General features: G+C 48.1%; 1 protein-coding gene across 1 annotated transcript in view; it reads left to right on the top strand.

The window, feature by feature from the left end:
* PLXNA4 (plexin A4) overlaps positions 1-22,422 on the top strand; it is a 440,999-nt gene that overhangs the window by 104,119 nt on the left and 314,458 nt on the right. The gene's annotated exons all lie outside the window — the stretch shown is intronic.

Below are 22,422 nucleotides of genomic sequence, written 5' to 3'. Positions count from 1 at the left end.
CTCCTGCAGCCTGGAAACAAGGTCTTTGATTTATGAGCTGACTTTTAATTAAAAGAACAGCAGAAAAGAAATCTCATTTTGCCGCGACAGGATAAATGGTTCACAATCTGAACTAATTTTGTTTCTTCTCCAGATGTCCCAGCACTGCAAGTGTGTGTGTGTGTGTGTGTGTGTGTGTGTGTGTGTGTGTGTGAGTGTGTGTGTGTGATGGGATGCTGGCCCAGTGCTCTGGGTCTGACCCCTCTAATGCTTCTTTGCTCTCAGCACTGACCTTGCCTCCACATTTTGGGTCCTGCTGTGCAGCCCTAACGCCCACTTCCAGGTGTACATCCTTTCCCTGAGTCACGATTTCTCTTTGCAGCTTTCCCCAGCATCTCTCCTTGAAGAGACGCTGTCAGTTCTGTTTGAAGTTGCTTGTAGAACTTTCTTTCCTTCCTTCTTTCAACCATGTTGATGCTTATGTTGCTCTTTGTCAGAAGAGATGTTATTTTGGTGGTCACCCCAAATTCTCAGGATGTTTTTATTTCACTGACAGCCCCTCATGATGCACTTCCCAGGGTGGAATTTACCAGACTCGCAGCCCCTGTTCTCCGGGACTCAATCTGCACTAATATGACTGAATCTGACATGGGAGTAACCCCCACCCCCACCTCATGTGTTTGGATGCAAACTTGGCCTTTCTTATGTGACAACATTTATTTACCATCACTATCCATCACCTTTAGCAATATGATATGGGCTGCTCTTTTCTGCAGTCCCTATGTTCTAGAAATACTGATATTTGCTATTTAGAAGTGTATTTCCTTCTATCTGAGAAGGTATCATGTCTATTCTTAGTATCTTCATCCTTCCCTCTACCAGCGAGGTTTGTCAGGCCCTGTCCACTGGCTGAGGAAGCAGAAACCAAGGGTCCTTATCCCAACCAAAGCACCCTCCTGGTACTACCCTGCTGTGACTTTGGGGCACTATTAGAGAAGCCACTGTGGACGCTTTGTTCAAGAGAATAAGAGAAAATCTGCTCACAGAACATACCGAAAAACCTCAGGGGACCTGGGCAGCAAAACCACCAGCTAAGATAAGCCAGAAAAACAACTGCAGAGCCATGGAGATGAGTCTTGAGCCAATGGCAAGAATTTGGGTTTGCACTTGGTGACAGACTCTCATCCTTCTCTGCTGCTGATTCACTGTGAGGGACAAGGGACAATCACCCCCCCCCTGCCTTTGCAGGGTCTCAGTCTTATTTGCAGTAAACAACAGAGGGAATGAGCTCTAGTCCTCCCCCACCTTCTGTCTGCTGTTGCATTTATAAATACTCAGTCACATAATGTCCTGGTGTCAGCACGGGGGAGGTTCACAGGGACATAAGCCACCACTTCACAGTTAGAATGTTTGCCTGCCACTCACATCAGATGAAGTATGGGTATCTGTGGACTCCCTTAAAGCACCAGCTCATGCAGCCTGATGCCCGCTACCAAGCCCGGCCATCACCTGCACCTGCTTCTTTTTCGTGCGTGGAGGGAAGGACCCCTATACCCTCCACCTATGTTATGGGACCAGTAGTGACGTCCACTTTCCAACCTGTCGAAGTGATGCTTCCCAGAGCCCTGTGAGGCCCTGGGGGCTGTTCTGCCTGATGAGATCACTGGTGTTAAACTTGTCTTTGCTGACAGCCCGGAACCGGGTTCCAGGGTTCCTGGCAGGCTTGGGAGGTAGTCAGCTCAGTGGGGGGTAGTCCCACAGGTGCCCCAGCTCCTGCCACCACGGCTGTCTGTTGAGAGGGACTTCCTTCTCCTCTGACAGTTCTCTCCTCCCCTTTTGGCTTGCCAGCTTCTCTGTTCTGAAGATGTGGTTCTGGGGCATCTCCATGGCTCAATTGGCTAAGCATCCAACTCTTGATTTCTGCTCAGGTCAGGATCTCATGGTTTGTGGGTTTGAGCCCCACATCAGGCTCTGTGCTGATGGCATGGAGCCTGCTTGGGATTCTCTCTCTCTCTGCCCTTCCCTGCTCATGCTCTCTCTGTCTTTCAAAATAAATAAATAAAACTCAAATCAAAACAAATGAATAAAGTGTTTCTGTGCCTGCCACCCTGCCCTGATCCTGGTGACCTAAAGTGCTAGTATAAAGCAAGGTTGGAGAATGCACACGGCATCGCTCAGAAGTGACATGTCACTTCCCTGTTCCTGCATGTGGATGGTTGTCTTGCATCACAAGCACTGGGGTTTTGTGTTGTGCAACTCTGCCTCCAGGTAGGGGCTGAAGGTGGGTACTGGAGCCTGAAAGAGCTCCTCTCCTCCTCACGCTCCTGCATGTCTGTGGTCTGGCATTCTGACAAATGAGTTTGGGACTCGAAGGGTCCCAGAAATTTAGAACAAGACTTGGGAATCCATCATCAGGAACCAGGGCCATTTGAAATGGAAGGAGAGGGCTCTCCTGGCAAGGGAGCTGGGCCAGGGAGCCCCCCACAGAAGCAACAGGTGAGGTAGATGAGCTTCCCTGCTGGGAGGACTCCACCGGGAGCACCATCAGGGAAGTCAGCTGTGGAGGGGTGAGGGGAGCGAGCACCAGGCACCTCGCCAGAGACCAGTAGTGGGTGTATTAGTCTCCTATTGCTGACGTAACAGATTATCACAAACTGACCGACTTAAAACAGCACCGATGATTCTCTTATAGTTCAGTAGGTCAGAAGTCTGAGATGGGTCTCACTGGGCTAAAATCAAGGTACCCGGCAGCTGTATTCCTTTCTGGAGGTTCTCAGGGAGAATCTGTTTCCTTGCCTTTCCAGCTTGCAGAGGTTCATTCCTGGTTCAGGACCCTCTCCCTCCATTTATAAAGCTAGCTATGCTGCATCTCTGGAGACTTTCTTCTGTAGCCTCTGCTGCTTCTAACCACAGCTGGGAAAGGATTTCTGCTCTAAGGACTCATATGAGTAGATTGGGCTCACCTGTGTAATCATCAGCGAAAGCTGAGTCCACTGCGAAGGTCAAAATCACTACTTCATCAGTCAAGGCTGGGGAAGGGAAGAGAGGAAGGTGAGAGAAAAGTGAGCAGCTACTATGTGCTGGGCCCTCTGCTACCCAGCCCTTACATGTGAAAGTCTAGGGCTCTCACGGCAGCCCCACGTGGTAAATGTGTTTGCTACAGTTTTTTCCCCACAAGGACACTGAGATCCAGACCCCAGAACCCACATCCTTGTATTATATTATGTTCCCTCTCCTTTTATGGACATAAAAGATTTTGTATGTGTGTGCCCGTGTGCATTTTAGAGTTAGATTTCGTTTCTTCACCCAAAATCCAGCTTTGTGTAGGGGTGAGGCTGGGCATGTGGAGACTTTGAGGCTCCAGAGAGGAAACCCTTGGTACTAGCATCTTGGGCAGCTTCTGAGCATTCCAGGGCCTGTGTTCTGACCTCAGAGCGCGTGGGCCTTTTCTCTTGCTGCTTGATGAAATCCCAAATCTCTGGACTCTCACCACAAGCTTCTATACTTACAGGACTGATCTCAATTGGGCTTGTGAAAAGGAACAGCTGATGTGTTATATAATTCCCTTTCAAATGTGTGTGTAACAGTATGTGCGTAAATATAGTGTGTGTATGTGTGTGTGGGGGGGGTTGTTCCTGGAAAAGCTGAGGAGGACCTGTTTGCCATTTTTGATGACTTCTTCTAAAGCATTCCTTTGCCTGTCTTCTCATTCCGTTCTCCGTCTCCGACTTTTGAGGGAAGAGGGAGAGAAGTCACAGTGCACAACAGCCATAGAAAGGGACGTTGGGAACATTGTATGGGGTTCTGACCGCCTCTTCCACTTTGTCACCATAAGGCAAAGTCCTCTCCATCTGACCTCGGCTCTTTGGATTGTTGAGATGAGCAATTTTGCCTTCAGGCTTCACTGGGATAGAGTGTGCAAACAAATAATACGATTAGGAAAAGTTATTTGTGTAGAATATGTATGGAGTGTGTATAAACATCAGTTTACAAATAATAAATGGGGACAATTTCCAAATAGAGTCTTCTAAAGATGAATTATATTTTACATTTTCAACAATCCCGTGTGTGTGTGTGTGTGTGTGTGTGTGTGTGTGAGTTAGAACGTTGACGGTGTGAATGTTCCTATGTCCATTGTAATTACTTTAAACTTAACTTAGGCCCATTTGATTCCAGACTAGAGTTTTGTGTGACAGTTTTCCAGAGAATTGAAAACTGGGAGGAGCTCTTGCAGCTGATTGTCACCAGGATTGATCAGGGAGCACACCCAGGTCTATACCCAGGGAACCAGCCAATGAGCCAGCTGGAGTCTGGGTGTGTAAGTGTGTGTGTGAATATGTGAAAGCGGTGTGTAATTACTTCTGATGGTACCTTCTGCATTAGGGGGACAGGTGTTTCATTAAGTTTGAGAGATTTGGAACATGTCAACCATGCCGTGGTGGGATCTTGGCATTCCAAAGTGAGCAAGCAAGGATCCTACTGCCAAGAAGCTGGTTTTCTCAGCAGTGCGGTTATCCAAGGATAGCATATTTCACCACTTGGACACCACTGTCCTGAATGATGAGGTTATTTAAAGTATTAGAAAAACTGAAACAGTGTGCTGCCACACCGCCTGTGGGCATGCTCTTTTGGGCATGGTTCGCTGGGTCCCTGGTTCACTGCTTTTTCATTTCGTGATCTTGGGCAGTTACCTTGCCCTCCCTGTGTGTTAATTTCCCCACTGTCTACTGCAGACCAGAAAATGTGCCAAGGAGCAGCCTTGGCGAGAGCAGCCTGGGAGTGGCTTTCAGAGCCTAGGATCGGTGGCCAAGTTGGCTGAAGTAAGACTGTAACAAGGCCAAGGTCTCTCACGTGCCTTCCCCCCTCCCCAGCAGGGGGACAGCAAGTGACTCTGGCCACTGGCCTCAGGCAGAACCCTGAGCTCTTGCCTCATGGGTCACCTTGGCCTCAAGAGTGTGTGACTGATTCAGCTCTGGAAAAATAATGCAAACTCCATGCGCTCCCCATTATAGGTCAGTGAGCCTCACACCTCTTTTGGCCCCAAGACAAGCCACTCTGCAAAGCTGTGGGGATGACTCCAGGCGGGGGGCGGTGGGGGGTGGGGGTGGTGAGAACTCCTTCTCTTGTTTGGTTGCTTTATGAATCTCAAGGAGAAGAGCGGGCAGGCAGGAAAATCAGGGACCTCAACCCCCTTCCCCACCAATAACTTCTCAGCCTGCCTTCCAGCTTCTCCATGTGTGAAACGAGTCGTGGGCAGGTTTACCTGACAGAGCTGCTTAGAGAATTGCTAATGATTCTGATGGCCAGCTAAGAGTGGTGACAAGGCATATTTCTCTAAGAAGCTAAGACACATATTAGCCAGGTGACTTCCCCCAACAGAAGTCTCCCGCTAGCTGCCCAGAAAGCCAAGAATCTGTGAACAGGCACCTACATCTATGGTCATACTTATTTGGACTTCTTGATAAATGGTTTGGCAACTCAACTTTACTAAAAGAGCACACAGGTAAACTTAGAGATGTTTTAACAATTTAAAGAGGAGGGAAATGGAGGGATCAGGGAAAGGGAAAGATGGGGATTCCGAGATGAGCGAATGCCCCCAGGGGAGGGGCTACACCTAGAGAAGATGGCAGTTGGGGAGCTGTTCACGTCCTGCTGCTACTTTGACCCACACCCACGCGGTTGGAGGAGCTGAACCTGGTGGGGTGCACTGCCAGGGGGGCTTAACCATGCCCTCTCTGGCCAACATTTATCTCATGCTTGCTGAGTGCAGGCACTGCTTGGGTGATAGGCCTCTATTAATTCAGTCCTCCGAACTGCCCTGCAAAGTAGATATGCTTGTGATTGCCAAGAACAGTTGAGGAAACTGAGGCCCAGAGGAGTTAAATAGCTGGTTCAAGACTATGTGATTAAAGCCAGTACAGGGTCTGGGTCTAAGCCCATGCTTGTTGATCTCAGGCTGAGTGTGGTCCCCTGCAATGCCCAAGGGAGGCCTGCAACCTCCCAGAGATGTCAGACCCCAGCCTCTCTTTTGTATCTGTCCCTTGGACTAAAGCAGTTCCCCCAACTTGCATTCTCCTTGCCTTAAGATCTTTGGTGGCCAGGCAGTGATGGATGGCTCTTCCCTGCCTGTTGGGCTGATGGCTTCTTTCTCCCAGGGGGAGACCTGGGTTGCTTACCTCCTGGGTTTCCTGGGTTGAGACCAGGCCCCCTGGTCCATGTGGATACCTAGATTGGCCTGGTGTTGCTCATGTGCTTTCTACTCCCTTAGAAGGGGATACTGTCTGCCTCTAAACTGGTATCTTTGCTTCCCTAGCCTTCTCCTCTTTTTCCAAAAATGTGCATTTCAAAAGAAGCAGATGGGCTTATGGGTGCTCTTCTGGCCCCTCGCTCCTCCCTCTCCACAGGGAGAGGTTTTCTTCTCTTGGTCTTTTTGTTTTCCTTCCTTCCCCTCAAACCTTCTGCCCAACAGCCCTGCCAAATATGTGGTCACACTTTGCTCATTTGGGCCCATGTAGCCTGGGCTGACATGCCTGGTCCCCATGGCCTTGAGAGGAAGAAGGGCTTTTCTGTGCAATAGGACAACCCCTGGTCTGCAGGGACAGCAGCCACAAGTCCAGAGAAATTCTGGGTGGTGTTACTGTTGAACTGCATTTTCCCCGTAATGAAAACATTACCACTATTTGGGTGGGGAAGAGACCTTTAGATGGCTTCACTCCAGTCCAGGGACCAAGGTCCTCTCTCCCTAGACTTTAGTCGTGGTTCTTCAGAGCCTCTAGGGCAAAGATTTTGAAGCTTTTTAGACAGAGAAGTCATTCTCAAATAAAATCCTTACATGGGAGCCAAACATAAAACTGATACAAATCAAGTCAGATTGACGTTGATGGATGGGGCGGGTGGGGGGGTGGGGGGGAGTGTGGGGTGGGGAAGTAGTTTCAGAGCTTCCCTTTCTATCTTCCTAATGTCTCCCCAAGACCCTGGGGTACCCCGTGGAGCTCAGGGAGCCCTATGGAGCACAACTGCTACACATTTGCTTTGTGGGTGGTCTAGACTTAGTCATGACATCATCCCAGTGTATGGACTGTGTGTCCTGTGTTGCTGGGGTGAGGTCTGGGGAATGCGGGGTAGTGTGTATGTAAAGGAATGGAAAGAGGGAGGGGACCTTCCACTGCTTCTCCTTTGCACTCTTACCATAGATGGCCCCTGGGCCTCCTGGGACTGCTTCAGGCCTGGCATGATGGTCCTTAAGTTCTTTCTTTCTTTCTTTCTTTCTTTCTTTCTTTCTTTCTTCTTTTTTAGGGAGAGAGAGACAGAGAGAGCATGTGAGCAGGAGAAAGGGGCAGAGGGAGAGAAAGAGAATCTTAAGCAGGCTCCATGCTCAGTGCAGGACCTGACGCGGGGCTTGATCCCACAAACCTGGGATCATGACCTGAGCTGAAATCAAGAGTCGGACGCTCAACCAACTGAACCAGCCAGGTGCCCCTGGCGCGATTGTCCTTAGAGGGAAGCCAGCCCTCAGGGAATGTGCTGAGTATGATTGTGCATCTTCTCTCTTAGCCAAAAAGCTCAGAGCTATGAAGAAAACAGCTTCTGGCCAGGCCACCTGTGTCTTTAGGACGAGATGTTTCCATCGGAGAAATATCCGTGAAGGTAGCTTCCAGCCCGTGTGCCTGGGTTAGGAACGGTGTCTCCTGGGCTCGTGCAGGAGAACACCTGTGGGACCAGCGTGTTCCTTTAACCGGCTGAACAGGGTTGGGGCCGACTTGGGGCGATTTTCATTTTGGTAATCCGTGATGGCTGTGTTGGCAAAGGTCACCTGCATCACCACCGCCACCAGATACTCAGAGATCTCCTCTAACATTTGAATCACACGTTGCAAATTTGCAAAGCCCTTTCATAGGCTGCCACATTTACATGGCACACCCGCCTGCCAGGTAGGGGCCTTGATCCTCAATGATTCTCCGTTTTATAGATAAGGAATCAGCTTGGAGGGGTTATCTGACTCAAGCAAGGTCACAAAACTAGTTCGTGGCAGGGTGGGCACGTTCCCACCTGACAATCAAGTCTCTGATTCTGAGTCCAATGCCACCTTCGCTTTCCCACAGGTGCTTTCAGCTGTCAGACGTAGCAACTCCGGCTGGGAGAGGAGCAAGGTGCAGGAAGGCCCTTAATTCTAGCGGGTTCTCTGCAGCCCCTTCTAAATCTCCCATGATGCTGCCTGCCTACCCCTCCCTCCTTCCCAGGCTAGGTAGATTGGGGCTCTTCCAGAGCACATTCCCATTGTTATTTTTTGTGCTTCAGCTCCACGTGTACAGCTATTTTTATCCTGTACTAGAAACTATTAAGAGGGGGAGAAATGTTCATTGGTATTATTACAGCAAACTGGGTCCTAGTAACATTGCAATTCAGAGGTAAGCTCTCCGCTCCCCTCCCCTGCCTTTTAGGCGAAGGTAGGGATTTTATTCATTTGGCTGCCAGCCAGCACAGGTTTCCTTGGCTGGTGCGGGGCCCGTGGGGAGAAGTATTCAGGACTCTGACATATATTGGACAGGCTGCTGGGCCTGCACTCCACGGTTAGTTTATGAGGGAAGGATGTGGGGGCGGGTGAGCTGTGATGAAATTGGTTCTGTTTGATCCACCGAAACTAGACTGGAAGGGATAGTGTGTCTGCTCAGGAAGCTCTCCTGGGGTGCAGCTTGCAGGGTCTTTGTGAGAGAATCTGGGGCATTTGTATTCATGGCCCAGCTGAAAGCAAGAGATAGCAGCGCTCACAGTTGTGTCCTCCTAAGCCAGAGTGAAGAATGAACAGATTAGAAAATAATAGCAATGAAGTCAGACAAGTTTCGCTTAACTTCCAGAAGGAGGAAAAGAAATGGGATTCAACGAACAGGCTGTCTGCTGGCTATCTGGGTTCGGATCCTGACAGTTTCCCTTCCCCACCATGTGACCTCAAGCAAATCTCTCATCCTCTCTGACCTCAGTTTGCTCATCTGTAAAATGGGGCTGGTATATTTGCCTCTTGAGGGTGTCGTGAGGATTCAAGCATGTTGCACACGGCATATAGTAAGGATTCTGAAAAGTGAAGCTTTTCTGGTGAGATTTTGCTCATGTGTCTGGAAACTCCTGAGGGAGGCAGCAGGAGATGGAAAATCCAGATTCCAGCCCAGTGGGGTCTGCTGACCGCTTGGACCCAACCCACGGCCCATGATATCTTCCAAAGCCTCTCAGTGCCCTCTTCTCTCCCTTTTCTCAGTTTGATTTTGTGGGACCCTAAAACTTTTTTTTTTTTGTAATGCTTATCGCTTTTTAAAAATTATTGTAGCGATATATATTGTGTGTGGAAAACATAGAAAAAGAATAAATAAGAAAATGACAATCACCTGAAGTCCTATCACTTTCAGAAAATTATGATTGATACTTGAGTGGATTCCATTTCTCTGTCTTTTTTTCTATAGACATGTACTTTAAATATATACAAAGTGAGATAATATAACATATAACATATATATATATATTTTATATCATGTCTTCTTCTTACTTTTTATTGTGAACATATTCCCATGTGATTAAATATCCTTCAGGCTCGATTTCTAAAGACAGCCTAGTGTTTCATAATGTAATCTTTGCTCTTCTGTTCTTTATCTTTAAGGTTTCTGGTTTTCTTTCTCAATGCTTTTTCCTTCCTGTTTCCTTTTTACCTGTTAATTTTGACTTTATGGATTGGATTTGCTCTGCTTTCCCTCCTTCTGGCGGTTTGGGGAGTATTCATCCTACTTAAACTTAATAATGATTACCCTTAAGTTTTTGAAAGCATATTTAAACCCATAAGCATCAAAGTTAAGAATTAAACAGTATGGTTTTATGTCCTTCCCTTCCCCATTTGCCCATTTTTGCTACTATGCTTTAGGTTTTAAGACCCATGCTAATAATTTTTACATTCTGGTCACTTCAATTTCCCTTCATTCCTTTCAAAGATTATTCTAAGTAGTTAGACAGCTTAACCAGCTTATCATTGTTCATGTATCTTTTACCCTGCACATTACCCACTGCCGGGTACCCATTACCCATTACCGGGTTCTTGATTTTGCTTTGTCTCTTGGTGGATCAGCATTCGCCTTTAAAACTTTTTTTTTTTTCTTGGCCAAGAAGGAAATATTTGTAATGTAATTTATTTAGCTCTTGAGTCTCTGAGAGTGTTATTCTGTTGACTTTACATGTAAATGACAACCTGGGTGAGTATTTTTCTTTCCTCAAAGTTCTTGAAATTTCTCCATTGTCTCTGAGCAATGAATGTAGGAGAAAAGCCTGAGACCCATTGGATTTTGATTACTTTTTTTTTTTTTTAATTTTTTTTTTCAACGTTTATTTATTTTTGGGACAGAGAGAGACAGAGCATGAACAGGGGAGGGGCAGAGAGAGAGGGAGACACAGAATCGGAAACAGGCTCCAGGCTCCGAGCCATCAGCCCAGAGCCTGACGCGGGGCTCGAACTCACGGACCGCGAGATCGTGACCTGGCTGAAGTCGGACGCTTACCCGACTGCGCCACCCAGGCGCCCCTGATTACTTTTTTTTAAGAGAGACTGAGAGAGAGAGGGAGAGAGAGCTGGGGAGAGGAGCAGAGGGAGGGAGAGAGAATCTTAAGCAGGTTCCACGACTAAGCGGGGCTCGATCCCATGACCCGGGGTTCATGACCTGAGCCGAAATCAAGAGTTCGCCCTCAACTGTCTGAGCGACCCAGGCGCCCCTGGATTTTGATTCTTTTACAGGTTTTCTTTTCTTTTTACCTGTTTGAAGGTCCTAGTATTTTCTCTAGATATTAAAAAAGTTTATCAGGATATGTGTCCATGTTGATTTAATTTCTTTTGCATTGCATTTAAATATGCTCTTTTAGGGGCGCCTGGGTGGCGCAGTCGGTTGAGCGTCCGACTTCAGCCAGGTCACGATCTCGCGGTCCGTGAGTTCGAGCCCCACGTCAGGCTCTGGGCTGATGGCTCGGAGCCTGGAGCCTGTTGCCGATTCTGTGTCTCCCTTTCTCTCTGCCCCTCCCCGGTTCATGCTCTGTCTCTCTCTGTCCCAAAAATAAATAAATGTTGAAAAAAAATTTTTTTTAAATATGCTCTTTTAATCTGCAGCCTCAAGTTTTCAACTCTGAAAGGATGGTGATGATGATGATGGTGACTATGATCATGATGGTCTCTGCTCTGGGCTGTTCTCTTCTTGAAGGATTCCTTCTCTGCATGGATCAGTCCCCAGGTTTTGTTGTCTAGGCCTCTCTCTTTTCCTCACTGTCATGCAAGTCTTGGGAAAGCTCTCCAAGTGTATCTTTCCATCTTGAACTTAATTTTTTGCAGGACGCTTTTGCCGCTGACTGCTTTCCGTGAGGTTTTAACTTCAACCTTTCACGTAAAGTTCCATGACTCCACATCCTCCCTTTTAGATGAGCTGTGGCGGGCAAGCTAGGGCTGAAGTCTGTGTCTGGTCCCAGCCATTCTTTACATATTGTCTACTGCTTTGGGGAGCCCAGCTGAGGAGTTGCAGAAGAGACCATGTGGCCATCAAAGCAGTTAATATTTACTATCTGGTCTTTCTTTCTTTTTTGTTGAATTTATTTTTGTTTGTTTTATTAATGTTTATTTATTTTTGAAAGAGAGAGACAGAATGGGGGAGGGGCAGAGAGAGAGGGAGACACAGAGTCTGAAGCAGGCTCCAGGCTCTGAGCTGTCAGCACAGAGCCTGATGCGGGGCTTGAACTCATGAACTGCTAGATCATGACCTGAGCCGAAGTCAGACGTTTAGCCCACTGAGCCACCCATGTGCCCCACTACCTGGTCTTTTAAAGGAAAAGTTCATTGACTCTTGCTGTAGATACTATTTAGTCTGATTTTTTTCCCCAGCAAAAGTCCTCTTGAATCTTACTGAAAAACGAGTAAGAAACATTTCCAAATATTCCCTTTCCCTTTTTCATTATGTTAAATCTATCTCATAGGATGATATTTCTTGTGATTCTTTCATCTTTTTATTTTCTGGACCTGTAATATCCCTTTTGCATATTTTTTTTTTCTGTTTGTTCAGCCCTCTGTGGAGAGGTTGTATGGGGAGGTGAGATGGGTCTACCAGAAATCAGTGTGGGCTCCATTCTGAAACATTTAGATTTCCGATACCTTTCTCTCTCTGTCTCTTTTTGTATGTGCGTTTGTGTTTCACTGAAAAGTCAAAGTCACCCTCATAGTGAGTGATATGTGAGATTAGCAGAAGGTGAGATTCATTCTTCCCACTTTATGCAGGAAAAGAAGGAAAGAGAGACACAGAAAGGCTGTGATGAAAGGATCAGAGTTTTGGGTTTAAACCCCGCCTTCTTGCTTTGAAGTCCCTAGTCCCACTTCCCAGCTGATAGCCCCACCTCCAGCTGTCCTGACCTGTCCTGACCTGGTTTCCGTGTGGCAAAACCTTCCCCAGAGTTCTTTGGCAGCTGAGGCTCGGGGAAGGCTGCAACTCTGTCCTTCCGGGGATGAACTGGATGGACCCCCAGGAGGGAGGGGGAGCCACGCAGCCAATGTTTTCCATGCAGCTATTTTTGAAAACATTTGGAGGATTTATGATTTGAATTCGTGTTATGTTGTACCTGAATACACCCATGACCATGAGCGTTCTTGCCATTGGCTTCCATCTGGTAATTCCCACACCTGGACTTTCAGAAGCAGAAGGTGAGAATGTCTACCTGCACGAAGCCCAGTATATTTGCTGCGCTTCTGAGGAAACATAAAATATTGTTTGGATGTGGTTCCCCTTCACTACATATGTTCTCACAGGCTAGCAGGGTGCGTGTGTGTTAAGTGTGCTTGTCCAAGGGGAGAAGGGAAGAGAAGGGGCAGGGCGTGGGCGTGCTTCTTTGCACAAAGGTGAATTTGAAAATCAGGCATTTTCACAGTTTGGTCAACCCCAATTGTCTGCACTTCTGGAAAGGAGATGTGAGGCAGATCATTGAAACCAGCAGATAACTTAACGAATTATTTCTACTTTGTTTTGGGATACTTGGTATTACTTGCAGAGGAGACTGTCAATTCACACTGGCCTGCCAGCCCTCGCCCCTCACAGATTTCCCCTCTGGTCTGGTGTTAAAGCAAGCCCAGATTCTCTGACATGCTGACCGTAGGTCCGAATGTCATTGGGGCAGGGGGTGTGGGAATATGAATTGAAAATGCCCAAGGGGGTGATGCCTGGGTGGCTCAGTTGGTTAAGCGTCTAACTTCAGCTCAGGTCATGATCTCACCGTTCGTGAGTTCCAGCCCCGCTGACAGCTCAGAGCCTGGAGCCTGCTTCGGATTCTGTCTCCCTCTCTCCCTGCCCCTCCCCCGCTCACACTCTGTCTCTCTCTCTCTCTCTCTCTCTCAAAAATAAATAAACAAAAAAATGCCCGAGGAGGATAAGCTCCGCATAAAACCTCAGGACTAGACCTCCACCCATCTTCTTCTCAGGGCGTCGCTAACACCGTTTTGTGCTTCCCCTGAAAGAATCTCACAAAATCAATTTCCTCCAGCCCACTTACTGCTTTTCAGCCTGTCCCAGGTTCTTCTCCGTACGGCCAAGGATATATGATCATCCCATTTCACATTTACTGCCATTCAATTTGCTCCCAGCTTCTCTTGAAGGATAGATTATGACCACAGAGGTTGAATTTCAAATAATAAAGGAAGGTGGGAAAATCTCTTCCCAAACAAAAAATCTTATTGGTGTTGAAAACAATGCCAACGTTATTTAAGTTCTCACCCTGTGCTTCTTCATGCAGTTTTTAAATTATGGGCTCTGTCCCAGAAAACTGTCTGCTCAGGAGAACTTGTCCTCCGAGTCGCTGTCTTTGTTCAGACAGGCAGCCCAGAGGGTCCGAAAGCTTCATGGCCGCGTGGCAGGAGGTAGGCGGCAGCTGTGACGAGCTCTCTGATTTGGTCACGCCGTGTAAATTACATGCCTCACCTGGGCTCACGTAGATGTGTGTATTGACACTTACTAAGTTGCATATTTCAGGGTTGTAATTGCATCCCGTGTCCCCACATTAGAGACGTGAAGGGAAAATGAGGGCTTCACATGTCCCTAGAGATGTGATTATGGTAACAGGCGGACCCTGTTTGCTGTGCTTGTCCCGTTCGACATTTAGCCCGGCTCTCTGCTGCGGGCAGCGTCATGAGTGGATGCGACTGGCGGTGGCATTGCTTCCCACCTTGGGTTCCTTGGGTAACTTTGAGCTGAACTTTCATATTCACATGGGATAGCGTGTTCACCGTTAAGTGTGCACCTTAGTGACTTTTCACCTGCAACCTGTACCCAAGTCAAGAAATGGAACGTTGCCCGTTCCCAGAATACCCCCCGGTGCCCGCTTCGAGTTTCTACTGCCGCCTTCCCAAGGACGGCCACCCTCCTGACTTCTCACGGCGTAGATGAGGTTCTCCAGTTTTTCCATAAGTGGGATCATGCGGCACACACCCTCTTGTGTCTCATTTCTTTTGCTCTGCTTTATGTTTAGGAGACGGATCCCTCTCACCGAAGTAGGTATCGTTTGTTCATTCTTATGGTTGTATAGCATTCCGTTGTGTGACTCTACTAAAATTTGTTCTCCTGTTTTATTGTTGATGAGCATTTGAATGGTTTCCAATCTGTGCCTTTTATGAACGGTGCTATTCTTAATACTCTTGTGTATGTCTTCTGGAGACCACAGATTCAAATTGCTACTGCGAACATACCTAGGAGTGAAATTGCGAGGCCGTTGCGTGCTTTCAGCTTTAGGAGATACTGCCAAATATAGACTATAGATGTTTTTAAAGGGCTTTTTAGTTGTGGGAGGCTGGCTGATATCCTCAGCAGAAAATAACAGGAAGAGGGGGAGCTTTTCTTTTTTCAGACAGGCCAGCGTTGTGGATTTCAGAGGGAAATAGACCTGGCATACTAGTTCAGCAAGTGTTCATTGAGTGTCCACTGTTTTAAGTGGCGGCTATAACAGATTAGCACATAGTTGGTGGCTTAAGACAGCACGAACTTACTCTCCTGCAGCTCTGGAGGTCCACAGGCTCTGGAGGGACATCCATTTCCTTTCCTTTTCCACCTTCTAGAGCTGCACTGGCTCACGCCTCCTCCCTCCATCTTTAAGGCCAGTAATGTAGCATCTTTCAAACCCTCTCTGCCCTGTCTCTGCCTTGCTGTCTCCTCTGTGTAGTAAAGTCTCCCTCCACCACCCTCATACAAGGACACTTGTGATTGCATCTAGGACCCACCCACATTATCCAGGATAATTATCCCATCTCAGCATCCTTAACTTAATCACATCTGTAAAGTCTCTCTTGCTATGTAAGGTAACGCACCTGCTCCAGGGATTAGGGCCCGGATCTCTTTCGGAGCCATTACGAAGCCTACTGTACGGGGAGATACCATCCTCTCTTGATTTGTACCATGTCATCTACAGAACCTGTCTTCATGGAACGTCAGCTTCCTACGTCACAAAATGGCCCAGCTGTTCTGCTATTCCTGATGATTTTTATTGCATCGTGGGGAAAGGTTGATGGAAGGGACCAGAGTAGTGTATTTAAAGGATAGAAGACAAGATTTGTTCCATCAAATTGTAATTTATTTCCAGTGATAATAAAGACTCTTAAGCAGGTAAGAAGAAAACATTAAAATACAAGACGCCATAAGTGCAATGTGGGATCTCAGATTGGATCGTGGAACAGAAAATGGACATAAGTGGAAAAATTGTTGAAGTCCAAATGTAAGTTTATAGTCTAATTAATTTTGTTTTCGGAATTGTACCGTGGTTAGGCAGGATATTGCCATTAGGGGAAACCTGGTAAAGAATATGTAGGAGCTCTCTGTATTATCTTTGCAATTCTTCGATAAATCTAAAATTACTCCAAAATAGAAAGTTTTAAAAAATTCGAGGCATCCACTCAGGTATAGTAGAAAAGCTCAAATTCTACTTGTTCATGTGGTTTAGGAGACAGGGTCCAATGTTGGCAGAATGAATTTCGAAGATCCAAATGGTAAGGATGAGGCTTACCAAATACATAACCATTGAAGTATAAATGGAGATGGGTGGGTGTGAGGCCAATAAGATGATGCATGTTATCTTGGCGGGAACATATGGGTCCTCAGTACCACCCAAGCCCCCCTCCCCACCTCCACCCCACTCCCCCTGCAGGGAAGCTGGAGCTGGGGGCTAAGGGTGCTGCTTGGGTGTGAATGGAGAGAGGCTGGCCTTCAGTCTCTGATTGATTCATCAACTCCTCCTGCCCTCCCCCTCCTCCCTTCCTGGCCCATTGAAGGGCTCAGTGTGTTAAGGGCTCCCCGGTGGCCAGCCAGCTCACAGCTGAGTTGTTATCTTCCCGCACACACTTATCTGGGCACGGTTAGAGCTTCCTAATAAAATTTGTCACTGAATTTAATCCCATCACTGTCCAGACCCGGTGATTAGTCCCTCTGGTTGTTTTGGCTTTTGCTGTGTACCTGCAGCCTCTACCGAGGAAATTGGTAGAGATAGGAGCTCACAGAAAGCTCCTGGCCCTATAGAAAGAGAACACAGAAGAAGCAAGCCAGGACCACGAATCATGCTACAATAATTAGATACAAATGGCTTCGTCTCCCTCCTGCCCTCTAGTCAGCCCCATTTCAGGCCCATGAGGCACAGAAGCACGAGAGGGGGGCTGTCTTCTCTGGTCTGTGCTGTGAGCTGCAGAGGCTGGTCTGATCCCCACACTCTGGGCAACTCCACGTGCCCCCCATGTTCCTCCTTGGTCTCCTGAGATGGGGAGGGGGTGATGGACGGGTCTGGGCAGGGGAGAGGAAGCTTTTAGTCAGCTCACCTGGAGCCGTGCACCCACACCCCGAAACTGGGTGTGGAATTTCTGGGCCTCATTTCCCCTCCCCTCTGCCAGGCCCTGTGGAATGTCCTGGCAGGCTTCTGTGGTTGTATAACTCTCCGTGCAGCTGCATACTTGATGCACAATTTTGAAGCCCAGAAAGAGAGTGAGTGTGGAGAATGCAAACGGGAATTCTCTAAGGGGTGCGTTTACTCAGCAGATATACTATGGGTGCTCCCCACCAGACACGTAGACTGTATCTGGTGTGTGTGTGCATTAGTGCACTGAGAATCGCCATGTCTCCAGGTTTGAATGCAAATATCCCCCCACTGTGTGTGTGGGGGGGGGGGTGGGGTATGTACAAGGGCACACTTTTCCCTGTGCTGATTCTGCTGTGCCACACAGCTGCTACCTGCCTCCCTCTCGTTCCCTCTGCACCATCCTGAGAGTCAGATGCCCCTCCCACTTCCTGAAGGTAAACCTGTTCTCTGTAAATCTGCGTGTTGTCTCAGCTCTGTAGTTCTCCTTTCTCAGCCATTGGGGCTTCATGCTCTGTCTTTGGGCACCTGCCAGAAAGGAGGCAAACACCGGAACGGCAGGAGCAGCGGGTACCTGCCATGCGTGTGCAGACAGAGCCCATGTGAGACTGGAGGCAGCCGGCCCCAAGGCAGACAGCCAGGACTGCCTCTCAGAACTGCCTGTCTCTGAGGTCCTGCTCTCAGTGCAGCTAGGAGGTGGCATCTTTGTCATCTCCAGCCCCTGCCCGGGGCCAAGAGGCACAGAATCTCTGCTGCCGGCTAGAATGAGACCCTGTGGGGGCACCACAGGAGCTGTGGGAGGGTGGACAGCTCACACTGGGGACAGGAAGAGGTCAGTCATAAGAAAGCATCACAGACCAGGTGGCTCAAACAACAGAAATGTATCTATTGTCTCATAGTTCTGGAGGCTGTAGGAGATCAAGGTGTAGGCAGGGTCGGTTCCTTCCGAGGCCTCTCTCGTTGATTTGCAGGTGGCTTTCTTCTCCCCGTGTCTTCACGTGGCCTTCCCTCTGTGTGTTTCTGGGTCCAAATTACCTCTTCTTATAAAGACATCAGCCATATTGGATTAGGGCCACCTCAATGACCTCATTTTAACTTAATTACCTCTTTAAAGATCCTATTTCCAAATACAGTCACATTCTGAGCTGGGGTTAGGATTTCAACACATGAATTTTAGGGACACAGTTCAATGCATAACAAGGATGTCTCTGGCTCCTCTCTGTAGGGGCCATTTCCTAGCTGGCTTCGGGTTAGAGCCAGTGAGCCCCCTCCCCAACCCACAGAACCCTAGCTCTTTCTCCTTCATGAGTGATAAGCCAGTTTTTGGTGTGGTGGCTTACAAATTAACTGCAAAGAAAATGGAGTGGTTTGGGGGGCTATTCTTTGAATAATTTTGGATTATTCAAAATGTAGTGGCACATACAGGAACTTTGTGATCCAAGACAGTAGTTGTGTGGCCTTGACCAAATTACTTCACCTCCCTGAACCAGTCTTTTTTTTTTTAATTTATTTTAAATGTTTTATTTATTTTGGGGAGAGAAAGAGACAGAGTGTGAGCAAGGGTGGGGCAGAGAGAGAGGGAGACACAGAATCCAAAGCATGATCCAGGCTCTGAGCTGTCAGCACAGAGCCTGATACGGGGCTCGAACCCACGAACTGTGAGGTCATGACCTGAGCTGCAGTCGGGCACTCAACCGACTGAGCCACTCAGGCGCCCCTGAACCAGGCGCCCCTGAATTTTATTTTTTTTAATTTACATCCAAATCAGTTAGCATATAGTGAAGCAATGATTTCAGGAGTAGATCCAGTCATTTAAATCTGTGCAATGAGGCTATTGTTGAGGCTTGAGATAATGTGTATGAAATGCTCAAAACTTCTTTGCTTCCTTTACTGTAAGTTATGTTACTGGTGCTCCCACCATTTCTGCATATAGGAAAGTGTGACAGACGCTGAACCCAATGGGCTACTGGCAAATACCCGCTGTCCACACAAAGGAGCTGAAACAACGGATGCTGAGTATGTGGTGCAGACCTAATTCTGCTGTTTCCGAGTGAACCACACTCAAATGTCGTTTCTGCTGATGGTGGGTCAAAGACAAAACCTCTGTGCAGAAATGGTTATTTTTCATTGAAAGCAATGCCTGGTCTCAAGGGGGACTTTTAACACAAAATTTGAAAAAACTCATGCGGGCAAAGGCTGGAAACAAAAAAGGATGGAGTCCCTTTTCCCTACAGGGGTGGCTCTCAGACTTGAACGTGAACCAGATCCAGCTGGGAGGGCTTGTTAAAACACAGATTGCCGGGCACCACCCCCCGGGTTTCTGATTCAGCAGACTCAGGGTGGGGCCTGAGAAGTTGCATTTCTAGAAAGTTCTCAGGAGATGCTGATGCTGCTGGTCCAGGTACCACACTTGGAGAAGCCCTCCTGCACAGGATTAGTCCTGGTTTAGGGTCTGCAGTCTGTTCCTCCAGTCTGTTCTGTCTCTGCTGTTGTCCTGGCTGCCTGATCTGATTTCTCAGCCTTCATTGAGGGGTGGGGGGCAGGTTTGTTGTAACTTCTCCATCCTTTCCCTGACTTACACAGGATTTTCACCTGTTAAGAGACAACTGTTCCTTTGGCCCCTATTCTTCTCTCCTTTTCTCTTTTTTAACCCCTTTTTCCTATTTGGGCCTCCATATATGAAGAGTAGGCCACGGTGTAAAGCTTCCTCACTGATGCCAGCACTGACCCCAATTAGGAGGAGGCAGATGCAAAAACAGCATCTTTCCCATCACTACCCTCATCTTCTGTGCTCCATGTGCCTCTACCCCAACACATCAATTCCCTGGCCCCAATTCCCTAATCACTTTGCCAGAGTAAATAATTGCTGGTGTGTGATGACCCAAGGTCATCGCCAATGGAGGAATGTAATTAGGGCCTTCATTTCCGACCATTTTGGGAGCTGTCTTCCAGCTGACACTTGTTCCTCTGATCCCTTGTGCTAATGTTCATGTCTTCCCTCATCCCCGGCTTTGGAGACCGCAGAGCTGGGGCTGGAATGGAACTGTTCGTGCGCAGCGTCTTTCCCCACAGAAGGGAGAGGGCAGAACATCGTGTTCCAGGGACTGGGAGCTTGGGCCTCCCACCTTTCACGCACACCTCATAACGTGTGAGTGCCCTCTCATGACTATTTCCGGGAGGGACGTGGGACTAGAAACTTGCCCTGTGCCACATCTTTTTGGACTGTCCAGCACCTCATGGCCACCACTGCTTTTTTCAGTGTTAGACCATCTTCCTTTTTCCTTGCCTTTGGAGCCCTGCTTGATTTGTGCTTGGGAGAGATGGGCACGCTCTAAGCTTTCTGGGCTGGGAAGGCCCGAGTACCTCGAAATGTGTTACAGTGGGTGGGGTCCTTCAGTGGGAGGCAGAAGCCTTGCCTTTTATTCCTGCCTATTCCATCTCTTGCTGCTGGTGCCACGATGCCTTGCTGGGAGAGATGATGAAAGATAACTGCATTCCAGGTTCTTCTGGAGATGCTTCTCCTGGTCAAAGCAAGGGAGGAAAACATCTTCTTGCCTTTACTCTAACTCCCAGAGCTAAGGCAAGACTTGAGACAAACTCCATGAGAAGAAAGGGCCAAGACTCTCGTGCGTGTCCTTCCAGCATGCCTTTTGGAATGGGGAGGGGGATGTCCAGAAAGGAAGAGGGCAGTGAGTGATGCCATGTTTTGGTATCTGGTTCTTTCAGCCTCATTTTGGAAGAATGTCAGTTTGAAGACTGAGAGAAACAGATTTAAGAAAAGGAGGCCCATTGGCTGTCATCTCTAGGAAGATCATTGCTACAATAAATTTGCAGGGCCCCACATCCCTGTGCCCATGTGCAGATCCCAGCCTGGTGTGCTCGGTCAGTTCTGCTAAGGAAGCTAAAGGCTGTGAGCCTATTCTTGCTCTCTCTTAAAAGGGCCTGGCCTGGCCTCCCCTTCCTGGAGCCCTCTGGGTCCAGGAACCATGCTGTCCCTTACCTTCTTCTCTTAGAAAACTTTCCACAGACAAGGATGTGTCCTTGATTGCTTGCCCCACTGTTCCCTCCCCACTGGGCACCTCAAGCACAGAAAACAAACAAAATATAAGCCTTTTTTCAGGGGTGGCTGGGTAGCTCAGTCAGTTAAGTGTCTGACTCTTGATTTCAGCTTAGGTCATGATCTTGTGGTTCGTGGGATTGAGCCCCACATCAGGCTCTGTGCTGGTAGCGCAGAAACTACTTGGGATTCTCTCTCTTCCCTCTCCTGATCTCTGTTTCTCTCAAAATAAATGAATAAACTGTAAAAAAAAAAAAGTAAATAAAAAGGTTTTTTTTTTTTTTTTTTTTTTTTTTTCCTTGCTGGAGATCAGTGCAAGAGAGCCCTCTTTGAAACTTTGATTTGGGAATAGGCTTCTATGTTGCTTAATATTTGTTCTCTCCATGTGTATTCCCACATGTTCTAAATTTCCCCAACTGTCTGAGGGCTGGAACTGTCAGTCCTTTTAGACTTTCTGCCACAAACACCTCCTAAGCTGCTCAGCACATCAGTTATTGTTGGGGGATGTGATGTGGACTGGGAAAACAATGGCCGCTGCCTCCAGCTCCATTCCCCTGGTAACCCCCAGAGACCTCAAGGAAGGACAGTGAAAAGGGAGCCCAGAGTAACAGCTGAGCCTGAAGGACCTGAAAGTGGAATCGAGCTGTCCCCTGACTGCTCACTGGGTAAAGACTTCCAGATCTGCATCGATAGGCCTCAGCCGTGAAGGGTGAGCCCTCATCCACCTGCTCTCACTTGCTTTTCTTGCCCATGGTCTCCTGAAGGTTTAGACATTCACCATTGAAAAAGACAAGGGGGGGGCGCCTGGGTGGCGCAGTCAGTTAAGCGTCCAACTTCAGCCAGGTCACGATCTCGAGCCCCGTGTCAGGCTCTGGGCTGATGGCTCAGAGTCTGGAGACTGTTTCCGATTCTGTGTCTCCCTCTCTCTCTGCCCCTCCCCCGTTCATGCTCTGTCTCTCTCTGTCCCAAAAATAAATAAACGTTGAAAAAAAAATTTTTTTAAATAAAAAAAAGAAAAAGACAAGGGGCGGGTGGGTGTTGGTGAGTCGGGACCTACCCTGAGTTAGCAATGAGGACCTTTAGGTGTGTACCACCCATACCTGAAGCATGTGGACACAGAAGGGAATGTAACCTGAGAATTTTCTTCAGGCTTGAGTCATCTCATTTCTGAGGCCTCTAAGCCTTGGGTGGTAGAGTGCCCAAAGATGGGGTCCCTGCCTGGCTTCCTGAGCCATGAAGTGAGAGACCTAGGATCAGACTTACTCACCTGGGCCTCTCTGGTTTTCCAGCTTTCCCAGAGAAGCCCCAGGCCAGAGTGGAACAGAGTCCTTACTCACAGACATGCAGAGATCATCCTGGAATCTCAGAGAGAGAGCTGAGAGGCTGAGAGGTCATGAGTCCAAGGGGACAGCATATCTGCCTCCTTGGCTGTTGGCTCTGGGGCAGGCTGAGCCGGTACCTTCAGCTCCATCAGTGCTGCACTGAGGGGAGAACTGGCCTCTCTGGTC

The sequence above is a fragment of the Prionailurus bengalensis genome, chromosome A2, assembly GCF_016509475.1.
Source record: "Prionailurus bengalensis isolate Pbe53 chromosome A2, Fcat_Pben_1.1_paternal_pri, whole genome shotgun sequence".
Taxonomy (NCBI): domain Eukaryota; kingdom Metazoa; phylum Chordata; class Mammalia; order Carnivora; family Felidae; genus Prionailurus; species Prionailurus bengalensis.
Note: the sequence above shows the minus strand (reverse complement) of the source record. Positions and strands in the feature narration are given on the sequence as shown.